The sequence below is a fragment of the Anthonomus grandis genome, chromosome 8, assembly GCF_022605725.1.
Source record: "Anthonomus grandis grandis chromosome 8, icAntGran1.3, whole genome shotgun sequence".
Taxonomy (NCBI): domain Eukaryota; kingdom Metazoa; phylum Arthropoda; class Insecta; order Coleoptera; family Curculionidae; genus Anthonomus; species Anthonomus grandis.
Window position 1 is genome coordinate 34484686 of NC_065553.1, and position 22641 is coordinate 34507326.

The 22641-nt window shown below is 36.0% G+C and overlaps 1 protein-coding gene and 1 long non-coding RNA gene across 4 annotated transcripts in view; both read right to left on the reverse strand.

Annotated features, from left to right (window-relative positions):
* LOC126739056 (uncharacterized) overlaps positions 1-22641 on the reverse strand; it is a 782471-nt gene that overhangs the window by 312763 nt on the left and 447067 nt on the right. The gene's annotated exons all lie outside the window — the stretch shown is intronic.
* LOC126739064 (uncharacterized) lies at positions 11368-11914 on the reverse strand. Its single transcript, XR_007661529.1, has 2 exons — positions 11669-11914; positions 11368-11607 (listed from the first exon to the last, which is right to left on the reverse strand). It is a non-coding gene; the product is annotated as an uncharacterized LOC126739064 (long non-coding RNA).

Sequence of the window (22641 nt, forward strand, 5' to 3'; positions counted from 1 at the left end):
CTTTTGTGGAAAAAATGACAATACAATTTAATGCGCTTATAAAAAAATCAGAGGTGTTTATGAAACATGAATTAAAAAACTATTTGTTTTTATGAAAATTGTTAAAACACTAAGGTACACAAAAAGTGACATTACATTTTGAACAAAATGTGCGGGGCTTACTTTGGCATGTGGTAACATCTCCTTTGCTTTTCTCTCTTGGCTACCAAGTGATTCTTGCCATTATATTTTACGTTTTCTGTAACATTACTCCGAGACATATTTGACAAACTCAAGGGACGACCAAAGGCTACTCTTCTTCCATGACCAATCTTTAGGTATGAATAAGCCACATCCATCCTGAAGTCTTTTATGGATTTTTTTTCTTTTCCGGTATGGATCATATTATAGAGAATTGAGCTATTTACGATCGACAAGTCTATCACTCGAGTAAAAAGGCACCAACACCATTTTTTGCCCCGTACTGATATGTGATGTTTTTCAAGCAACCAATCATGGTGGTCCACCCCTCCCATATGCTTATTGTAATTGGCAATTAAAAGAGGTTGTGCAACTGGAACACGACCACCTTCTTTTTTGTTCCACCTTTGTACAATAGTGGTTGGTAAAAGTGTATCAAAGTTGGTTGCCACCGAAACGCACCTGCTATCATTCCATTTGACTACAAGAAGTTTTTGGCTACTGTCAAAGTGCCAGTCATAGGCCACTCTCGGTTCCTTCTCGAGTTCTTTGGATGACTTGGTGAGACACTTGGATGATCAATTTTTCCTTATGGTTCCTGTAGCTCGGAAGCCTTTTTCTTTTAGGCTACACAAGAGGTTGTAACTCGTAAAAAACATGTCAAAGAAAATAATGTGTCTTTCAGGATTTTTTACAGTTTCGAGCATACTTGTTACGACTCTTTTCCCTAGAGGAATCTTGGGCTCTGCTGTTGATTTATTATCCTTGCCACAGTACAAAGCAAAGTTGTAGCGATACCCATTATCACTACAAAGCGCTCCTAATTTGTATCCAAACCGTATAGGCTTTCCTTTGATAAATTGCTTCAGGCCATGGTGTCCAAAATATTTTACAATCATCTCATCAATCGATAAAAATGTATCCAAAACTCCCTGTTTACATTCCTTTTGTCTTCTTAGATTTAAAGATTTATAATCTATATAAATCCATATTTTTTTAATATGTTGTATTTACCACCTTTGTACATATTTTGGTGAATCATGCCTTGGCGCTGCGCCGCTAGATGGCTAATATTTATTTTACCGTGTGGTATGACAGTCCACAGGCGGCCATGATGTGGGGGGAGAGCTGTGTGTCTTGAGTAATTAAACAAACGTGTTTTGGAGATTCCTGAGTTTTTTTGAGTCTGAGTATTCTAAACATGGTCCTTCTCACCGTGATATACCTTAACCTATGGGTAATTGAGTAAGCTACAAGATGTAGTATTTGTGAAAACCTTATTTCGGAAATTGAGCCGAAATTTCAAAGTCTTCAATCGACTTCGACGAGCGGTGTTCAACAGCAGCCATTAAAGTGTGAAAGTGAAGAATTCTTATAGTCCGGGAGCAAACATCAGGGAAGCCAGAGTAAGTCCTTTCCAATGTTTCCTTTCCTTTATTGAGTAAACTGTTAGCTTCTGTTTAATTTGTGGTGTTTTCAAATAAATAAAATAAAATAAAAAATATTTATTTTGTTTCCTCATATTTTCAAGATGGCGGAGGAACTTAAAGCGTTGTCAAAAAAAAGAGGTATTATTAAAAGTAAGCAAACAATATTTAAAAATTATTTTGAGACCGTAAAACAATGCATTTCAAGTGTAGAACCTGAAAATACTGATAAGCATATTATTTTAGAGCTAGAAAATAGGTTAAATAAATTCTCCGATTTACTCTCTCAATTTGATGATGTACAGAGTGAAATTGAGATGTTGTCAGAGTCTACTGAGGAGCAACTCCAGGAGCGTACATCATTTGAAGACAATTATTATAAGTTAAATGCACAGGGAAAAAAGATTTTAGATGAATACTATAGTGCTGTTAATTCTGGGGAAAGTAATAGTTCAGTCAATGAGAGTGTGCAAAACCCTTCAAGTTCTCGAGGTACTTATGTGCAGAGTGCACAAATGCATTCAATGGGTTTGAAACTTCCAGCAATAAATCTTAATAAATTTTCAGGTGATTATAAAAATTGGCTTGAGTTTCGAGATCTGTTTGAGTCATTAATTAATTCGAATGAGTCATTAAATAATGTGCAAAAATTTCACTACCTTCGAGCATCCCTAGAGGGTGGGGCAGCTCAGGTAATTCGTGGGGTTGAGACTACTGAAAGTAATTATCAGATAGCATGGGATATGTTGTGTAATAGGTACAATAATAAAAGTATTTTAGTGCAAAATCACATAAAGTCTTTACTTAATATACCTAATTAATGTTCTGAGTCTTGTTTTGAGTTACAAAAAATGGTTGATGCAGTATCAAAACACATTCAAAGTTTGAAAACCTTGAACCAACCCACAGAGTTTTGGGATACGCTTTTAATTTTTATTCTTAGTTCTAAATTGGACAAAAAGACAGAGCGTGAGTGGGAAGAAAGAAAAGTAATTTGTTCCGATTTAAATTAATTACGTCAGGTAACTGATACAGAGGTATTGGGTCAAAATTCTGAGTTTCCTTCTTTGAGTGAGTTTTTAGAGTTTTTAAAGAGAAAAGCTGATCTTTTGCAAAATTTGGAAATTTCTAAGAGTAGAAAACATGTGGGGTTAGAGGAGAGTGGTTATGGTAAAGGGGGAAATAAGGGTAATCGAGCTAATAATAATTATTCTTATAAATCTCATACAGTGTCAACACAAAATAGTATTTGCGCCTTTTGTAAGAAGTCGCATTCAATTCATAATTGCCCTGAATTTATTAAACTGGCAGTGCAGTCGAGAGTAGAAAGGGTGCAAGGTTTGAAATTGTGTTTCAACTGTCTAAAAGAGGGGCATGGCAGTAGATTTTGTAAATCTAATTATTCCTGCAAGAGGTGCAAGCTAAAATATCACACTCTATTACATTTTAATAGACTTCAACAAGAAGCACAGGTTTTAAATAATGAGTCAGAGCAGAATGAGGGCAATGATGTGGCTGTTAGTCTATCTAGTGGTGTAAGTAATTTTTATTCAAATGTCTTGTTGCAAACAGCTTTAGTGAAGGTTATTGACTCATCCGGAGTTCCTCAAGTGTGCAGAGCTTTACTGGATAGTGGTAGCCATACTCATTTGATCACACAGGGGTGTTGTGAGAGACTAGGTCTTGAACAAATTAAGTTGTCATCTCTCATAACAGGAGTTGGTCAAAAGGTGTCGCAGTTAAAACATAGATGTCAAATAGCTATCCAATCTTGTATTAATCGATATTCGATGAGTCTTCCTTGTATTATAATTCCTAAAATTAGTGGTACACATCCTCCTTGTAAGATTAATACATCTTCTTGGAATATACCAAAAAATGTCTAGCAGATCCAGAGTTCAACAGGCCAGGTGAAATTGATCTTCTAATCGGTGCGAGTGTTTATCTGAATCTATTATGCATAGGCCAAGTACATTTAGGTAAAAACATGCCAACATAGCAGAAAACCCAACTAGGTTGGATTGTATGGGGTGAATTTCAATCTAATCTCTCTGTGCCAAGGTATCAGTGTAATTTGACAACCAACTTGGACCTTCAAGAGCAGATTTGCAAGTTTTGGGAAATTGAAGAGGGTTTAAGTTCAAAACCCCTTCTTTCTGAAGAAGAAAAATTATGTGAGGAAATATTTAGTCAAACTGCAACTCGTAATGAGGAAGGCAGATTTGTTGTACATATTCCTTTTAAAAAATCGCCTGAGTGCCTTGGAGATTCAAAACAAATGAGAAGAGTCAAACCATCAAACTAAGAGTGGTGTTTGATGGTTCAGCTCCATCCGATACCGGGGTGTCCTTAAATGACATTCAATGCGTGGGCCCTGTTATTCAGGACGATTTGTTGTCAATTATTTAGAGATTTCGGCAATATAAGGTGGTGATTGGAGCAGATGTGGTCAAGATGTACCGCCAGATTTTGATTCATAAGGATCAGTGGTGTCTTCAGCGTATACTTTGGAGAGGTGAACCATCAGAGGAATTGAAAACCTTTGAATTAAAAACAGTCTCTTATGGAACATCTTCCGCTCCCTTTTTAGCTGTACGGTGCTTGAAGCAACTTGCTATTGAGAGTTCAGAATCTTTTCCAAGAGCATCTAAAGTCATCGAAAAGGATTTTTACGTGGATGACATGTTAACAGGTGTTGAGAGTGTAAAAGAAGGCATACATTTGTGCAATGAGGTAACATCTATTTTAAAATCTGCAGGTTTTGAACTTCAAAAGTGGGCTTCTAATAGTCAAGAGATCTTAGATCATGTGAAGACAAGCTCATCTACATCTACAGTGTTATTTGGTGAAAGAGGTCAAACAAAAACTTTTGCATTGTATTGGTCATGTGAACAAGATTTTTTAATGTATCAAATTGATGTCAGTGATGTATCAAAACATGTAACCAAGAGAACAGTACTTTCTGTGATTGCAAAACTGTTTGATCCTCTTGGACTTGTTAGTCCATGTCTTATAATCGTAAAAATTATAATGCAGAGATTGTGGTTGCTAAAGTTAGGTTGGGATGATGCTTTGCCTTTGGAGTTGGCCTCTAAGTGGAACAAATTTAAATCTGAGTTATTAGTGTTAAATGAATTGAAGGTTCCCAGGCATATATTGGGTACCCATTGTATTGAGATTCAAATCCATGGCTTCTCAGATGCTAGTACTGAAGGCTATGGGGCTTGTGTTTTTATAAGGAGTGTAGATAATTGTGGTATGATAAGTGTGCATTTAGTTTGTGGTAAGAGTAAGGTGGCACCACTCAAGGTTGTTACAATTCCAAGATTGGAACTTTGTGCCGCACTCCTTCTAGCGAGGTTAGTGGAAAAGGTGCGTTCCACTCTTACAGTCACTGTCAACTCATGTTTTCTGTGGAGCGACTCAACTGTAGCTCTAAGTTGGATTCATACTCCTCCTAATACATTACAAACCTTTGTTGGCAACAGAGTGACTCAAATCCAGGCACTTACTTCATCATCTGATTGGCGTCATATTCGTAGTGCGAGCAATCCAGCAGACCTATTGTCCAGAGGTGTTTATCCTAGTCAAATTCAGAGTTTAGATCTGTGGTGGAATGGTCCGCCATGGCTCTCTTTCCCTCAGTGTTCGTGGCCCCAATCTGATTTTCAACCTCAAATTAATTTACCAGATTTGAAAAAACAAATTAGTGTCTTTAAGATCGAGTTTGGGGCCCTATTTCCATTTGCAAGATTTTCGCGGTTATCTAAGATAAAAAGAGTAATGGCTTACTGCCTGCGATTTATTGCAAAGTGTCGTCAGAGGTCAAAGATTGCTGGTCCTCTTACTGTTCCTGAGTTAAACTATGCTTTAACTGTGCTGGTAAAGCTAACACAACAGGAAGCCTTTGCTGCTGAAATAAGTGAGTTAAATAAGTCCAAATTTTTAGCGAGTAAAGGAACTTTGTTAAAACTTAACCCCTTTCTGGATTGCGAGGGTATTTTGAGGGTGGGGGGAAGGTTACAACTTTCAGGATTTCAATTTGAAAATAAATATCCAGCAATTCTTCCTGGTGAACATCCCTTTACTAATCTTATTTTCCAACATGAACATATTAGATTACATCATGCGGGCGCTCAACTTCATCTTTCTTCAATTAGAGAAATGTATTGGCCACTTCGGGGAAGAAATTTAGCTCGTAATACTGTACACAAATGTATAAGGTGTTTCAGAACCAACCCGACTTCTAAAAATCCTGTTATGGGTGTTTTGCCTCAAACTATGGTAACCCCTGCTCCTCCCTTTTATAATGTCGGTGTAGATTATGCAGGACCTTTATTTATGAAGGATAAAAAGGAAAGGGGATGCAAAAGAGTTAAGTGTTATATTTGTATTTTTGTTTGTTTCTCCACAAAGGCACTACATATAGAGGTAGTTACTGAATTGACAACAGAGGCCTTTCTAGCCTCATTTAGAAGATTTATTGCACGAAGAGGTAAACCATTGAATGTTTATTCCGATAATGGAACCAATTTTGTGGGAGCTCGAAATGAGCTTGAAGAGTTTGGTAAGTTTTTAAGGAGGGATGAAGTGAATTTATCCGAGTCAGTTGCAAATCAGGGGATAACTTGGCATTTTATTCCTAGTATGTCACCTCATTTCGGGGGTATTTGGGAGGCCGGCGTAAAGTCATGCAAAACACATTTAAAGAGGGTTCTAGGAAATGCTTTATTAACTTATGAGGAGTTAGTTACAGTTTTGACAGAAATAGAAGCTATCTTAAACTCTCGTCCTCTTACCCCAGTCTCTCCAGATCCTAATGATTATACCGCATTGACCCCCTCACACTTCTTAATTGGGCGACCCCTTACTTCCCTACCAGAGCCAGACCTAGAGGATGTTAAGGAGTCCAGACTTTCCCGCTTTCAACGTTTGCAGCAGCTAAAGCAGCATTTTTGGTCGAGATGGTCCCTAGAGTACGTGAGTGAACTTCAGGTTCGAACTAAGTGGCAAATTCATAACAATGTTCTTCAACCTGGAGCCCTGGTTGTCTTAAAAGATGATAACCGACCACCCTTACAATGGAGTATGGGAAGAATTCTCTCTGTTCAACCAGGCCAAGATAGGGTAGCAAGAGTAGCCTCCATCCAGACCTCTAAGGGAATTGTGAAACGTTCGTTTTCCAAAATTTGCCCTCTACCAATGGAATCATGTGAGACTCCAAAACCAAGTGATACGAGTTAAACTATAGACCAGATTTGTACTTGTGCTATAGACTAGATTTAGTGGTTGATAAACTGAACTAAACTAAACCTAACTTACTTATTAAGAGTTCTTAGTTTTTTGAGTCTGAGTATTCTAAACACTCCCCATTACTGAAATTTAGTATTTATTGCCCAAAATAATGGCCCTATTTTGAATGACTTATCGTCTTTGTTATCATTTGCAAGGGAATTGTCAGCAAAGTGAAGACAAGATTTTATTTCTTTAAAGGCATTTCTGGAAAACGCATTATTTACTAGAAGAACGCCCAAATCTTCTCTTTTACACCAATTGTCTCTTTCACTTGGTAAGGCATGATAGCCAGAAAAAATCAAAAATCCGATAAAAATTTTGAGGTCCTCCGAAGTTACAAAAAAATCATGTTTATTTTTCTGGGGTATCGCATGGTCTCTGTTTGAAGAAGATTATAAAGATCGTCATCAAAAAACTTCTCAAATATTTGTAGTTATGTTAATTCCTGTAATTCTTCTTTTATTTTGTGGAAAGCTTCGGCACAACCTTCTTTTTCAATATTTTCATACATGGGTTCTTCCTTAGTCCATTTTGGTGTCCAGAATTTAGAGCTGCATGCAACCTTTTTCCTTTTTACGAAATTTGACAGCGATAGATCATCTTTCGATTCCCAATCATTTTGTTCTTCTACCTGTATCAACCGCCCCTAAGTCACCGTCATCGATACCGTCTACTAACGTTTAAAGTAGTTTTGGTAGCAGCGTGTGAGTGTGTGCTAATTTCATTCCTAATTCAATTCATTCTTAATTAATATTTAGCTGCATACATTCTTGCAATGGGTGATTCTATTGACAATGATGTGCTTATATCCTTAGTGGAGGCAAAACCTGTTTTATGGGATAAAACGCTAGATGCATTTAAAGACAGGAATCTCACCAGGGATGCATGGAGAGAAGTTGCGCTCTGAAAAGCGATTTTGAGGATATGGAGGATAAGGAAAAAAATGCATTTGGTAAGTATTTTGTATATTTTTATATTTGTATATTTAAGTATATTTTTGGTAAGTATTTTCAGTGTGGGATCGGGTAACATAAGTAAACTGATACAACATATGCTCTATATTCAAAGGCAAACGCCAAAATTAAACATTAACATACACAAAACGATAATTTGAATCAGCTACTGTCATTAATACCACAGAGTTATAGTCTTTGTAATTAAAAAACATAGAACCACTTCTTATCGGGCAAGTTATACGAACGTGCTTGCCATCGGCAGCACCTACGCAATGTAGAAAATTGGCATTTTTTTTAAAATCAGAAGCAATGGTTTCAAAATAATCTTTAGAAAGTTCATATATACACTCATTCTTCATAACTAACCAGATGGCTTGGCATACTTGTTTTACTATATCCCTTGCAGTAGAAATCCCAACTCTAAAGGAGTAATGTAGGTCGGTAAAGGTGCACACACTAGCAAGATATCTGAAAAAAAAATTGCTTAGTATCAGTTACTGATACTATTACCATTACAGGGTGTTACGATCTTGTGTTTTATTTTTTAATGGGTCAATTAACAGTGGAAAAAAAAATGTGAATGACACTAAAACACCCTAATAAAAGTCAAATAATAACAAGACCGTAAACACCCTGCATATTATTATTATACTATTTATGTATCGTGCTGTATGAAGAGGTTTGTAATTAACACTATTTAGATATAATTGTTTCAGCAAAAGAAATAACAAAGAGATGGGGCAATCTTCGAGATGCCTACTAAGTCGAAGAGGAAGTTTAAAGATAGTAAGAAAAGTGGAGCTGGTGCCTCTAACATTAAGAAGTACGTCTACGCTGATCAAATACAATTTTTAAATAAATTGTTCGAGACAAGGGAATTTGCAGAAAGTTTAGAAGGTAGAACAGAAAACAATGAAGAAGAAGACGTTGATGCTTTACCCAAAGCCCCATTACGCCCAAAGGAGACTATTCGTGAGAACTCCAAACCTCGAAAACACAAAAGACGTCACCAGCCTGATGAGGTTGAGCTAAAAATGATAAAATATTAGAAGACCCACCACTTAATCCTTATATGTCTTTCTTTCAAGGGCATTTGCAACATTTGAACAAGTTCGACGACAGTGAAATTCTTGAATTTCAAATGGATGTTTAGAAGTAATTTCTAAAATAAAGAAAAAACGTATTAGCACTGCTCAACCTCAACTCCATCCACCGCAAACACCTTCCTACTATCCTAACAACTACCCCTTTCCGCAGCAATCAAATCAATAATTTTCCACTCCGCCAATGTCTTATTCCAATCAGTTCAGCGCAATTAATAGCTTCCAACCACAACAGCCTCTAACCTATCAGCCCCAAATTGCCAAGTCCATCAGCAATTTAAAACTCAACAGAATCACAATAAGAACGATTCAAACCACCAACAGGAATACACTTTGAAAGGCCAGCCACTTGAATCACAAGGACAAACCACTGCACAATATTATCAAGATTTTGGCCAATCTTCATTACCCGCATCTCCAGAGACCTTTCCATCAACAGCGAGCCCCTCCCCAGCTGCATCTGTGTATTCAGATTTTACCTATGACTTATCTTAATTTCAAGTTCGTTAAAATCTTATTTGCATGACAAAAAAATTTGCAAACATTGAATTACATTCATTTTTCATGTATACATTTTTAATTTAAAATGTACATACAATAAAATGAAATTAATTTTGAAAAAATAACTTGTGTCAATTTGTTCTCTATACTTTGTACAGTGATTTCAACCATTTCAAAAAAAATGACTAGACAAGATTTCAGAATTGTTTGGACTTCTTAATTGTGGTAGGGATCTTGTGGTTATATTTATTTAATAATATTTAGTACAATGGGAACATCAATAAAAAGTGTAAGGTCAATATTTTATTGAGAGGAAGGCATTGAATTACTTTATATTGATTTATTACTTACCTCAATATTAGAGCAAGCCTTTCTCGTGAAGGAACAGAATTTCTCATTTTAGTATTCTGATGTTGAATTTCATTTTTTAACTTCTCATGGAGTTCGTCAAAGGATGCAATAGACATTCTGAAGAAGTTGAAAAACTTACTACCATCACGCCTTACTTCTTCAAAAAGTGTGTAAAATGTCCCCGTGTGTTCTCTGCTTTGATGGATTGGATGAATCCAGAACTTGCGCTTAATTCTACGGCGCTTAATACGGCGATACAATAACCACATAGCAACAACTTGTTTAGGATTCATTATTATTCAATGCTACGTTTTAAACCTTTTAAAGTAGTTTTTCCAATCCACCACTTGTGCTTCATTCTACGGTGGCGCTACGGCGACCACAATAAAACAAATATATTAATTAACCTCTTCACAACAACCAACTAATTGTTTGACCGGTAAATATTCGGGTAATGTGAAAGCACCTGCTACCGATAAAATATCGGCCGATTTTTTACCGGCCGTCCAAAATCGGTGTGTGTGCAACTAGCCTTAGACCTTAGACAGCCGTCGGCAATCGCCAACCTACTCGGGCGCTCTCATCCCCACCAATTTCTGACGTCATCAAATGATGACGCTGGGCGCTAATGGGTTAAATACCTACATAATTAAAAACTAACAAAAAATTAGTCTTATACAGGGTGTCCCGAAGTTAGATCGCAATATTTTACCAGCTGCATCTTTGTCTAAAAATAAGACAAAAACTTCGTATACAGGAATCTTGAAAATTGAATCGTTTTCATGTTAGGGGTCCTATTGAAGATGGTTTTTTGTTAATATTTTCGAAACGCCTGGTCGTTATTTTTCGAAATTTTTATCGTATACTGCTGTTATTGGTACTATCTGATTTTATAACATTTTATGCTAAAATGTATACAGGCTCGTTTAAAATTAGTGGTCAGCAAAGATAAAAATGTCACCTTTTTTTCTGGTTACTTTTTAATTATTTGGATAGTAAATTTAAAAAGAACTAACATTTTTACATAAAAAGGGGATATTGGCTTATTTTGTTAGAAGCCTCCGGTTTCAAGACAAATAATTATTAAGTTTTAAGTAATGAAAAGTCACTATGTATAAAATAAAAATAGTAATTGTAGCAGTGCTTGTAACTTATGTGAAAATGAGAGTTTTCGAAGAGCTCGTGCACAAGGCAGGCCACAAGCAAATCATAACTTGGGAAACGTTTTAAACCATTTCGAAACGAATCCTGGAACAAGCATCAGAAGAGTGTCACGAGCCACACATATCCCCCGTTTAATAGTAATTATTAAAAAAAAATACTGCCGACATAGGTAATAATAAAAATAAAAAAATATTTTTTTAGATAGCAAGAATAGTAAAAATCCAAGGCTTACATCCCTATCATTACCAGAGAGAGAGCGCTTAAACGACAACATAAAAATAAATACACATAAATGACAACATGGGGTCGCCCATAACCCCTATTTTAGATCTATGTGGAATGCCCACCTTTTGCGGTATATTTAATTTTATAAAAAAAACAGAAGATAAAAAGACTTTTAAAAGATTTATTAGGAAAAAACAACCAAATATTTAAATACAAAATTGACAAATTGCGTTTCTGTGTTCGGCGCATAATTTTTGTTCACACTTGACACATTGATCTCTGCCTTTCCTATCCTGCGTCCGAGGACAAATAGAGCAGCGTTTACTTTTGTTATTTTCTGCAAGAGGTGGTGCCTGTCTAGAGGTGTTACTTTCCGCTATACCCAATATCTCTAAAATTTGTAGCCTGAAACAAAAAATTAGGATTTTAGATCAATAAGCAAAAACACTATTTTTGTTCCTGTTACCTGAGAGTACTTGGTAAATTCGGAATTTCAAGCCTCCTCTTCATATGTTTTATAGTTAGTTCCTCGCCCAGCTGCAATAAGAACATTATTCGTGGAATTTTTTATTAGTATTGCTGTTGTTTGCTTGGTAAATTACATACGAATTTACGGCACCTCCATCAAGCATGCCATATAATACTCGTAAAGGCCATTTTTTAGTTCTTCTTGATACTGATTTACCGTGACATAGCTGGTCAAAAACGTCAACACCACATTTCGTACCATTATAAATCAAATTAATTTCAGATTTGCCTGATAGGTTGTCAACTTCATTGCTATTATGCATTGTTGACATAAGAAGTACTACCTTTTTTTTACTCTCTCTGATATTTTTGGTTTAAGAAATTCGGTTGGTACTTCGGGCTTGTTTTTTCGTAGAGTACCTACTAATGTAAGTCCAACTTCCTTTAGTGATATTGCTAAACCCATTGATGAAAACCAATTGTCTACTGTGATATTCCTATTAGTTTTTTGTATGGGTTCAGATAATTTTAAAACATATTGTGTGGGAATAGGAAGATTGCTTGGACGATCTTTCTTGCCAATATAGGGTATTCCTGATACCATATAGAAAGTTTTGGCATCGCACATCATTACAATTTTGATGCCGTACTTATCGGGCTTATTTGGGATGTACATACGAAATGGACATCGCCCACGAAAGCCCAAAAGCTGCTTATCAATAGTGACATATTCTGATGGGGTATAATTATTCCGACAATTTTCAACGTATCCTTCCCAAATATCTCGAATGGCACAAAACTTATCTTTTTCTTTTCTTTGGTTTCGTGTAGTCTTATCATTAAAACGAAGATTTTTTATAAGAAAAGAAAATCTGTTTTTACTCATAGTGGCTCTAAAAATTGGTGGGCCGAATTTTTTAGACCACAACTCGTCTAGGTTTACATGGTTATATTTTAGTCCCCCACTTGTATACAGTAAACCAAAAAGGGCTTCCAATTCAATCTGATCGTTCTCTCCAATATATCTTTGGGCTTTTGAGAATTTTGCCTGATTTCTAATAATCTCTTCATTTGTATGAGTAACAATTTTTTGAAGGATATTATCATCAAAGAATAGTTTCCAGGCTTCATAATCACTTTTCGCATTACGTGCTTCACCTTTAGGTCCCGGAAGATGTAGAACCAAATTTTTTTTCATAGTTCGTGTATTTTTTGTATAAAAAGGTTTCGAGTACCACTTATAGCCATTTCTCCCATAAATTACTTTTCTTTGAAGATTTGCTAAAGGTATATCTTCATCGGATGATTAATTTTCACTTAGTTCATACACTATTTTGTCCGCATGTACTTCATCCATCTCTTCATAATAATCAGATTCACATCCACTATCACTCAATGTCATTGTAATCATAGCTACTATCCTCATCACCTTGTTCGTATTGCTTAACAATCTCTTCGAGCTCCTTTTCACTTAAATATTTTTGGTTCGACGACATGTTTTTTTAGTACGCAAATAACAACATGAGTCGCGGGCGACCCCAACTACGAATTAGCACGAATAAGTCGATAAATATTTGTCGACCGCCCATGTCACTTTCTGCGATAATACTAATGTCCGAGTTTAAAAGGTAGGTGGTGGGGTAAGGCGCTTCAAGGTCTTGCGCGAGAAATATACGTTAAACATTATTCGATGGGGTCATGGGCGACCCCGTGTTGTCGTTTAAGGGTTAATATCCCTATCATTACCAGAGTTTGAGAATTGGTACTAGATGGTTTCGCGCTAAGGGTCCAATTTTGTAAATGGATAATTAACAACCAAACTTCTTGACTGACTTCTCTAGAAATGGTCCATTTAATATGCATATTATGCATGTTTGGGCAGATGACAATCCAAGAGCGATACCGCATACCAATTTTCAGAAGATGTTTTCAATAAATGTGTGGGTGGGATTAATCAAGAACCAACTTATTGGTTTTATAGAGTTACCCAACTATCTTACCTCTGAAATCTTGGGCATCTTTTGGAAGACGTTCCTCTTAACATAGGTATAACAGAATTTAATATTTCAGAACGACAAAGCGCCTGTTCATTTTGAACGTAATGTTCGTCAGTGGATGGATATCCATTTTGCTGAAAGTTGGATTGGTCAAGGTGGTCCTATAAATTGGCCTTCTCGATCTCCAGATCTAACTTCGGTAGATTACTATTTATGGGGTCATTTAAACGAATAATTTTACTTTTAATAATGTCTATGTTTCAAGTGTTTTTATTTCAGTGTTAGCACCTTTATTTTATTTGTTATTTTTTGTTTAAATATAATTTTTTTATGAAATACACGCTTTATTTATTTATTATACCATATTATACTTATTATATCAATACCATTTATTTGATATACCATAAAATGGAGCACGCGCAACTTTTTTCAACTTACTTTTAAAAAATTGCAGACTTAAATTGCAAAATAAAAATAAATAAATTTCATGAGTTTTACATAAAACTGGGCGTGGCACCCCAAAAAAAATCGTCTCAAGGGGCGCCGCCGATGGCAATTGGCACACGGGCGCCTTGGACCTCAGGAACGCCCCTGCCTCCAATAATAGTAAATGCAACCCACAATACACAAAAATAAAATCCGAAGCCTCGCCTCATTGATAGTAGGTACATGCAACCCACAATTGCCACGCCGTTTTTTTTGAGGTCAAGGGGCGCGATTAATATGATATAATTATTATAAAACCAAGACACAAATAATCTTAAAAATGATTCGTTAGATGCAGAGCGAGCGTTCAGACTGAGTCGAGTCACCTCTCGGGTATCAGTCTCGCATGGACCCGCCTTGTTGTTATGTCTACCAAAATATAAATAATACAGAGGCACTTTTTCTATGGTATTTATTAATCAGTTTTATGCCGCTATGCGATATTTATCATATCGCCAACAGCCCTTATCGGTGGAATTTCAAAAAGTTCGTTCGTTCGTATCCGGGGCCTACATTATAAAAAAAACATTGTTACAGTTAATTTTTTTTCCTAAGTTAATGCCTGCGATTCGTTGGTGCGGGCAGTCTCCGTTCAAACTTCGAAGCCACGCCCCCTTAGTTGTCGAGGTCACGAGTAACAATTTTCCCATTTTTTACCTCTTATCGGTGAAATTTCAAAAAATCCGATCTCTTCCGCTGCCTACATTATCCCTTACGCTCCCGAGTCTACTTTTTTTAGAATTTTGAGACAAAACTTTACGCCAATGCTTAGTATGACCTCATTAGAAATCCTAATTTTTTTCAGAAAAAAAATCACATTTGATAAGATTTTAGGGACTCTGACGGTTGTGTTGGATAGGAGTCAGAATGATACTGGCACAAATGTGAAAAAAACGAAAAATATATTGAAAATGTTTGTGAGGTAATCTTGTCAGACTGCCTTATTACTGCCAAAGTGGACTGTATCTGTTTAATTAAAAAACATCCTTTACTTAGGATTACTCTATTAAGCAACAATACAAAAATGCTTTATGTCAGAAGCCCTGTCTTGCTTAAAGTTACTTACTGACTAACTGCCTTTTTATTCAATGGCCTCGTGCACGCAATGTTAAATTAATCTTAAATCTAATACAAAGAATATATTGTGTCTCATTTAAAAACACTACGTGATTATCGTCAAACTGAAAAGTCAGCGCTTTCACTAAATCCGGCGAATGTCTCCTTGAGCGGTATATTTGATGGATTGTTTAGGCTATAATTTTACCGATTATTTTTGTGGTTATTTTTCAATAACGAATACCGAACATCCCGGCCGCCTTGAAATGTCCATTTCAATAGTCACATTAAAATTATATATCCTACATACAACTTATGTCATAATTATATCAAAATTAACTCTAAATTATTTTTCTAAATTAACAAATCAGTGGTTCAATTTCAGTGGCTTAAAATCTACACCACCACCACTGGAATTATTGTCAACTAAACCGAATCCTCACAACTCTGCATACATTGTCCATACCCTATCTTATTTAACTAGATTATCTTCTTTAACTAGCACCAAGTCGCCAACCTTTAACCGTGACGCACCTTCCTGGAACCACTTTTGTCTCGTCTGAAGTTCAGATAAGTATTCACGATTCCATCTCTGTCAGAAATGCTGCATGATCTGCTGAAGTCTCTTAAACTGAGTCAAACGATTCTCTGGTATCTGAGTCAAACAAAGTTCGGGGATTGAGGAAATAGGTCTGCCAATTAGGAAATAACCAGGAGAGAGGGGAGTAAAATCATCAGAATTAGAAGACATTGGAGAGATAGGTCTTGAGTTTAATATCTCCTCTACTTGGGTCAACACTGTCATGAAGTCTTCATAATGCAAGTGCGTGCTACCTATTACGCGTTTCAAATGGAATTTGCAACTCCTTACCCCACTTTCCCATAACCCGCCAAAATTTGGTGCTCGAGGGGGAATAAAATGGAAATTTATACCCTCAGAGGTCAAATTACGTTGTATTTCCTGAGCCTGAGTTTTTAGAAATTTACCAATATCAGAATAAGCTCCTACAAATGTCGTACCATTATCGCAATAAAAATGATTTGGCTTGCCCCTTCTCGCAATAAACCTTTTGAAAGTTGCTAGAAATGCTTCACTGGTTAAATCAGTCACGAGTTCAAGGTGAACAGCCTTCACTGTCATACAAATAAAAATTACCACATATACCTTGGTCAGTTTAGGGTTGCGGGTCTTACGATCTTTAGGTAAAAATGGACCTGCGTAGTCACAACCACAATGCAAAAACGGACAAGACTGGTTTACTCTATAATGAGATAAATTCCCCATCAAATAATCCATCGTTTTAGGCTTCGCCTTAAAACAAACTACGCATTTTAATACAACGGACCGAGCTAAACTACGTCCTGATATTGCCCAATATTTTTGTCGCACTGTGTATAATAATTGCTGCGGACCACAATGCAACATAGCCTTATGAGTGCTTTCAAAAATTAGTTTCGTTAATTTATGTTTGTTATGCAAAATAATAGGAAATTTCTTGTCAAAATATAAATTTGAATTCTGTATTCTTCCTCCTACTCGGAGTAATTTGTCTTCATCTATAAATGGATTTAAAGATAAAATCGAACTATTCTTATTGATAGGCCTTGTATTTAATAAATCAAAATAAGTTTGCCCAAATGCTTGAATTTGTGAAATTCTAATTAGGCATTGAAGAGAATTATTTAATTCCTTTACCTCTAGATTTTTACTAATAATCTTATTTTTTCCTTTTTGTCGAATATTATTTATAAACCGATAGCAATAACCAAGTACCCTAATAAGTTTCGATAGTGATGAATATTTTAAAAACAAATCAAACTTCATATAATCATCAATTATAACAGTGTTTGCTATAACTAGTTGCTCTAGAAGTGGCGATACTATAGCTGTATCTTCTTCAATACAAGCTAATGGTAAGCTACCTGATCTTAGCCACGTCGGACCATGAAACCAAAGATTGTTAGACATCAAATCTAAAGCCGTACTTCCACGCGAAACTAAGTCCGCTGGATTATCCTCCGAACGAACGTAAAACCAATTTTGAAGATCTGTCAAACTCTGTATTTCAGTAACCTGATTTCTTACAAAAGTTTTAAATCTATTAGGACTGCCCTGAATCCAACACAACGTGATGGTTGAATCGCTTCAATAATAAACCCTATCAAATTTAATATCAATACTATCAAGAATTCTTTTTGCTAGCCTAGCGGCTACTAAAGCAGCTGTCAACTCTAATCGAGGTAAAGTTGGTTATCTCGTAGGAGCAACCTTGCTCTTAGCACATAACAAGTGAGAATGATAAGTGTTATCTGAAGTTATTGAACGAACATATATTGCTGCCCCATAGGCCTTTTCAGAGGCATCTGCAAATACGTGTAACTCTTCACATTTAGTCATATCTACTAATATACGCCTTGTAATATGTAGGTCATTTAAATGTCTTAGATCTAAGTAATCTAAGTCACGTAAGTAATCTGAAACTTCGGAATCCCAATCACATTTCTCTTTTCATAAACTCTGAATAAGCAATTTTACAACTACAATCACCGGTTGTACCAAACCCAATGGATCGAAAATTTAACTTGAAATGGATAACATTTTACGTTTAGTTACAGAATTTTGACTTGGAAATTCTCGAATGCGAAATTGAATATTATCGGAATAGGCATTCCAATACACACCCAATGTTTTGTTTTGCTCATGCTCTCCAAGCTGTAAAACATTTACCTTTAAGCTCTCATTAAGCTGAAAATTGTCGGAAAAATCTCTTTTATTTGAAAGCTATTTTCGAAGATCAAAACCTACACTTGACAAAATATGACTTATATCGCTTTGTAATTTTAATAATTCCTCCTCACTATCACAACCCGAGAGAAGGTCATCCATATACATGTCATTTTTAATGACATGAGAAGCAACTGGATACAACGATTCATGTTCATTTGCAACCTGACACAAACAACGAACTGCCAAATAAGGACTGGATGCCATTCCATACACCACAGTATTTAATTCATAACATTTAACATTGCCTGTGTCATCTCTCCACAATATACGTTAATATGGCCTGTGCTTAGGATGTATCCAAATCTGTCTAAGCATCTTTGATACGTTAGCATTTAAAACATATTTATGTTTCCGAAAACGAGTCAAAATAGAAATCAAATCACCTTGAATTGTAGGCCCTGTATGCTGAACATCATTAAGACTTAAACCACTTGAAGTCTTACTGGAAGCATTAAATATGACTCTTAAACGGCATGTTAAACTTGAATCCTTCACAACCGCATGATGCGGCAAAATAAAACACTCATTATCCAAAGACGAACGCCAATCAACATCCTTGAGCTCTGTCATATGACCCAGCGTTTCATATTCGGAAATAAAATCTGAATATTCCTTTTTTAAATCTAGGTTCCTAGACAATCTCCTGTCTAAATATTCCAAACTACGCATCGCGTTAACTTTCGAATCACCTAAACTCGATAAATTTTTTTAAAAAGGAATCTGTACAATTAATCGTCCTGTCTCATCCCTACTATGTGTCTCTAAGAAATGCCTCTCACAATAATCATCCGTAACCTTGGGAAGAACAGGTTCCTCAATCTTCCAGAATTTAAGTAAGGTTTGGTTAAGTGAATCATCCAAGGATAAATTACATGACAGTCGCCTAGGAGTTTCACTATAAATTGACAAATTACCGCCAATTAACCAACCTAATTGGGTATTTTAAAACACTGGACAATTGTCTACCCGTACCTGTTCCATAAGATAAATATCATAAAACATTTCTACTCCCACCAAAATATCAATATCATCTGAAATATTTTATGACGGATCTGCTAATGCAATATGCTTAGGTATTTTTATCAGCTTTGGACTAAATGATATCCTAGGAATCGAAGTTGTCACTTTATCTAATACTAAACAAGATAACTCTTTATTATAATCTATATTTCTAGAAAAAATAGTAACTCTTGTTTGATACTTAATCTGTTCACTACGTATCAAGAAGTTTTGTATGTAGCGGCAACGTCGCCTCGAAGTATGTGCTTGTGACGAAATTTACGTCGCTCTCTCTCTCTTCTATCATCCGCTGCCGCCATGCACGCATCTCTTGGCTTTGTAGCTTAAAAAATATACAAATTTTAAGCAAAAAGTAGACTTTTATTAAAACTAGCAGCAAGTAAAATTAGATGCTGAAATAACGCATCATTTAATGGTCCTTCGAGCCGGATTTGGTGAAATTAGTCGGATTTCGGGGTGTTTTGTGGCGTTTCGTATTGCATGGCCGGCGGCAAAAAAGTGTGTAAGTCTCCGTTCCTTTGTATCCTTTCCCTACAGATTAGTGGTCTAGATTCGCATTTGTATTATTTTGGTAGTTGTAGATTAATCCCCCTCGTGATTTGATATAGGAATTTATTGCCATTTAGTAACAAAATCAATCGATTTTATTTAGAGGTTAGGTAGATTACCTACGCGCGCAAACGTAAGTGACGTCATTGACACTTACATCGCGATCGTCGAGGAGTTTTCGCATAGTAGCAAATAAAGTGATTCTTCGCGCGTGTTACGTTAAGCTATTTCTTTGTTTTCGGCAAATAGATTTTTTCGTAAAAAGTGTTTTGTAGAGTTTTAAATTAAGGCTGAAAAGAGTAGCTGCTTTAGAAAGATGGGTCGAAAGGACACATCGGAAGAAAAATTAAGCAAACTTTACAAAAGGGTAGAACAGCTAAATTTGCAACTAAAAAGATTTTGCGATTTTATAAATAAAGTAGAGGAAGAGCAATTAGAAGAGTTAGACATTAGGGTAGAAAAAATAGAAGGCATTTATACCGAAATCGATGAGATTTATACGGAAATTGAGCTTTTAGACGATACGTTTGATGGAAGTAAGGAACGGCAGGATTTTGAAGCGTATTTATAATTAAAGGTCTCGCGGAGGCTAGGCGCGTTAAAAAGCGATTTAAGGTAGAGCCTATTACTGAAAGTAATAGTATAGGATTAGGATTAAACCATAGCGATTTAGGTACTTCTGGGTTAACGGGAGTTGCTGGCGGGGCAAAACTTCCTAGTTTAGGATTACCGAAATTCAAAGGAGACTACGAAAAATGGACGCAGTTCTTTGAAACATTTCAGACGTTAGTTGATAAAAACCCACAATTAGACGACATACAAAAGTTTTATTACTTATTAGATTCATTAGAAGGAAATGCCCGTAGAATTTTAGATTGTTTGGAAGTAAGCCGTAGCAATTATAGAGTCGCTTTAGAACTATTAGAAAAAAGATTTTTTAACAAGCCAGTGATTATCCAGACACATCTAAAGACTTTGTTTGATACCCCTGTTATTAATAAGGAAGCTCATTTTTTAATTAGATCCTTAGTAGACCTTATAAATAAACACCTTAGGGCTTTGAAGGCTCTTGGAGAGCCAGTAGAAAATTGGGATAGGCTTATTATATTTTTTATGAGTCGAAAATAAGATAGTGCCTCAAAACTTGAATGGGAGGAGAAGTCTATAGCTTCTTTTCAAGGCAACCCAAAGTTAGACAACTTTTTAGATTTTCTCATAAATAAAAGTAGAGTTTTAGAGTCTGTAGGTTATGCCATGTCAAGTAAGCCCGTTAAGCCACAAAATAAGGTCGAGTATCGTTCGTCCTTACCAGCTGTAGGCAATATTAGTCAGGTCAAATGTGAGTTTTGTCAAGGCTCTCATTTTGTGTACCATTGCGAACGTCTCAAGTCAATTCCTGTGTCTGAACGCCTAGACAAGGTAAAATTAGCCAAATTGTGTATAAATTGCCTTCGTTCTAGTCACGAATTAAAAAATTGTAGGTCTTTTGGGTGCAGGAAGTGCAGCCAGCGGCACAATACATTGCTGCATATTGATAGGGAGTCAGCTAGCATGCCAATACAAACAACGTCTAGTGCTGAAGCCTTAAATCCATCATTAGATTGTTATAACCAAGAAACAGGGTCTTACAACGTAGTAAAGTCTAGTAGTCAGGTCATTCTTTCCACTGCAGTGGTAGAAATTAGGGATAAAGTAGGACATTTTGTGAGCTGTAGGGCACTGCTAGATAGGGGATCTCAAATTAATTTAATTACCCATGAATTAATTTTGAAACTTGGTCTCAACGTAGAAAAAACTAGAATACCGATTATCGGAGTAGGCCAAAATGTTACCAACATTATGAAACAAACGCAAACAACAATTAAGTCCTTGCATAACAATTATACGGCTATTGTTTCATTTTTAATTATAGACAACATCACAGCTTGCATACCGGGAAAAAACATTTGACCCCTTAGATCTAAAGATTCCTGCTCATTGTAAGTTAGCTGACCCACATTTTAGTCAATCCGCAAAAGTAGATATACTTATTGGCGCCTCACTTTTTTATGACTTGCTTTGCGCTGGACAAATAAAGTTAGGACGAAACTTACCAGTTCTTCAAAAAACCGTTCTAGGCCGGGTAGTCTCAGGGCCATTCTACGAAAAGCAGAGTAGAAATAGTATAGAGATAGATCAGGACACAGAGTTTTGCAATGTTTTGTCAGTTGAAGAAAAGGTTCATAACCAACTTGAAAAATTTTGGTCTGTAGAAGAGTGTTCTGACAATCAGCCAATTTATTCTAGGGAAGAACAAGAATGTGAACTTTCATTTTTGAATAGTGTCACTAGGGACGATTCCGGTAGGTTTAGTGTAGGTTTGCCAGTAAGAGAAAACATAAATGTGTTAGGAGATTCTTTCGAACAAGCGGAGAAACGATTCTATCTGTTAGAGAAAAAATTAGGGAAAGATTCTAACCTAGATAGGAAATATAAAGAGTTTATTAACGAGTATCAATCGTTAGGGCATATGACTAGACTAGAAGCGCAAGACCTTAGAACTGACAAGAAAACGTTTTATCTGCCACATCATGCTGTAATAAACAATTCAAGTATTACGACTAAGCTTCGTGTAGTTTTTGATGCGAGTGCCAAAACTACAACTAACATCTCGTTGAATGACGTACTTAAAATTGGCCCAACGGTACAAAGTGAACTTTTTGATATTTTAATCCGTTTTCGTCAATATAGTGTAGTTATAACCGCAGATGTAGAAAAGATGTACCGTCAGGTTAATATTCATCCCGAGTACCGCGACTTGCAGCGCATAGTATGGCGCGAGCATCCAAGTTCAGAATTACAGCATTTTAGATTAAATACGGTCACTTATGGTACTTCATCCGCGTCTTATCTAGCTACTAGATGCTTAAAGCAAATTTCAATTGATCTTAGCGATAGGTTACCGATAGTAAGTTCTATTATTTCAAAAAATTTCTACGTTGATGATTTAATCACAACTTTACCCACGACTTCAGAGGCTATAGAAGTCGCAAAGGCTCTAACCTTTGAATTAGATAAGTATAAATTTCCATTAAG